The following is a 2,520-nucleotide window of genomic DNA, read 5'->3' on the forward strand; positions in this document are numbered from 1 at the left end:
CACCATCACAGGGCAGGGGGGTGGGGCCGGCTGCTCACTTATTTATGGGCCACTTTTGGGGATAATGCCCACTCAGGTGCACAAAGCCGCTTCTTCTGGGCAACAAATAGCCGTGTTGCCTCCTTGAACAGGGACTGAGGGTGGGCCCAATCAGCTGGAGTGGGACACTGGTTATGGTAGCGCCCTTGAGGTTCCTCCAGAAGGGGTTCAACCATGTTGCGGTTGGTGAGACCCTACCATGGTTGAAATACTGAATCACATTGAAACAATAAATCGTATTCAATAAGAATATAATTAATAAGAAGCTGAAAATGAATCCACGTTAATTGGAGTGATCGCTTTAACTAATTTTTGAATAGTACCTCACCACTTAGGGACCATCAACCATAGGGACCACTCACCTATTGCACCCACATCGTGGGGGCCTCCTGTCCTGGAGCAGAGACAAAACCCTTATGGTCACTTCCAACGGGGTGTGCGGTGACAGCAGTTTCTCTGACTCTCTCACAATTCTGAGCTCTGCAGTGGCAGGGAGCAAAAATGACTTCTCAGAGGCTTCACAGTGGTGGTCCTGTGATGTTGCCCCTTCCTTGACCACCTCGGGCAGGTGGACAGGTGCAACCACACATGAATTGCTCCTCGTGCCCTTCTGCTGTGAAACTGGTGGTGCGAATGGCTCATCCTGACACTGCAGGGATCACATTCAGCCAGAAAGTACTGGCGACTGTGTTCCACCTTTGGGCTCCATCCATGAGGGCTGCTTGCAAAAGCCCTCCAGCAGCCAGTGCTCACGGCTCCCTCCTCTTGACACGAGGCCTCCTTCCTGTGGGAGCATTCACATGCTTGCAAGCTCGATGTTAATTAAGCATTAATAGGGTGGAGACCAGTTGATTTCCCTGTCAGCTGCTCCAGCTCTCATTCCAAAGAAAGGCAATAGAACACAGTGTTTCGATAGATCTTTGCAAGACAGGCATACGAGCAAATGGAATTTTACTTTCTCAGTTACTAGAGCTTTTTAAATTGATGACTGGCCAGGGCCCAATTCAGTTCCTTTTAAGTGTCTGTCCCAAGGTATTCCTTTTCAAGGAATTTAACAGGGGTACACTTGGAACTTCTCTTGGTAGACAAACTATAACAAATGGTCTTCTCGCTGTCGAGTAATCTCTAAGTATCATAAAACCACATTGAAAAAATTTTCAAAACGCCTCAGGTAGAGAACTTCAATTCTTTTTGGAACATGATTAATCAGAGACTGAAAGATGAACCCATGTTTATTGGAGTTGTCGCTTAAGCTAATTTTTAAATAGTGTCTCATTTAAATAGTACTTTAGATAGTACTCTAAGGTAATTTAGCATCATTAAACAGGCCACTAGGAAATGTCTCTTGCCTATCAGTTAAACACCACACACACACACACACACACACACACACGCACACACACACACACACGATTTCCAATTTAGGATGGTTCGATGTATGATGTTTTGACTTCTTACTGGTGTGATAGTGATACACATTCTATACAAACTCTTACTTCGAGAACCCATACAACCATTCTCTTTTTCACTCTCAGCACAGTATCCAATAAATGACATGAGATATTCAACATTTAACTATAAATTAGGATTTCGCCCAACTGTAAGTGTTCTGAGCACGTTAAAAGCAGGCTACACTAAGCTATGATGTTCAGTAGGATAAGTGTATTAAATGCATCTTTGACTATGGTATTTTCAAATTAGGATGGGTTTACTGGGATGTAACCCTCATGGTAAGTCAAGGAGTATCTGTGTATACACCTACAAAACTACAGAGAAGCAAGGTATTTCCCACGCCTACTTTAAAGATAACGCTATCCCGTTTCCGGGCGCTCAGGGCTCCTGCTCTGGGCAGCGCCTCCCTTGGGCGGTCCAGCTCTTCTGGGCAGCGCCGGGCGCTCCCACACACATGCTGCCTCCTTCAGCGCAGGCGTTACAAAGTTGCGCTGTTCCCGATGTAGTTATTTCTATCTTGTGTTGCCCATTTCAGTATTTCCCAAACAGAACATACTGAATGTTTTCTACCTGACTCCAATCAATGTCCAGATCCATTCAACAACTTTCAGCGTTCAGGGAACAGGGAAGGCACTAGTGCCCGGCTCTGGGCTGAACGCCCGGGCTATGTGAGAAGAGCTGGAGGCCAGGGCTGCCTCCGGAGCCTCGTGGCGGGCACGGGTCCCAAGGCCTGCGGTAACAGTACCGGGAGGCAGCCCAGGCCAGACACACTAGAGCCTCGCGGAGCTGCTGGCCAGGAGGCCAGGGCAGCAGGTGCGCGGCCACAGGGCCCTCGCAGAGCTCCTCCAAGAAGGAGTCTTCAGAAATAACCCCTGTGGAGAAGGAGTGGGAGGTGCTCCAGGCTGCAGCCTCGGCGGAAATAACCCAAGACGTCTAGTGAAAAAGAAGCCGGCCTAACTTTGCTTAATCCAGGATTTATCAAGCATACATGGTCACAGACCACCCCCTCTTGGTGCTCTGGTATGACAT

The sequence above is a fragment of the Mandrillus leucophaeus genome, unplaced genomic scaffold, assembly GCF_000951045.1.
Source record: "Mandrillus leucophaeus isolate KB7577 unplaced genomic scaffold, Mleu.le_1.0 Scaffold1263, whole genome shotgun sequence".
Classification (NCBI taxonomy): domain Eukaryota; kingdom Metazoa; phylum Chordata; class Mammalia; order Primates; family Cercopithecidae; genus Mandrillus; species Mandrillus leucophaeus.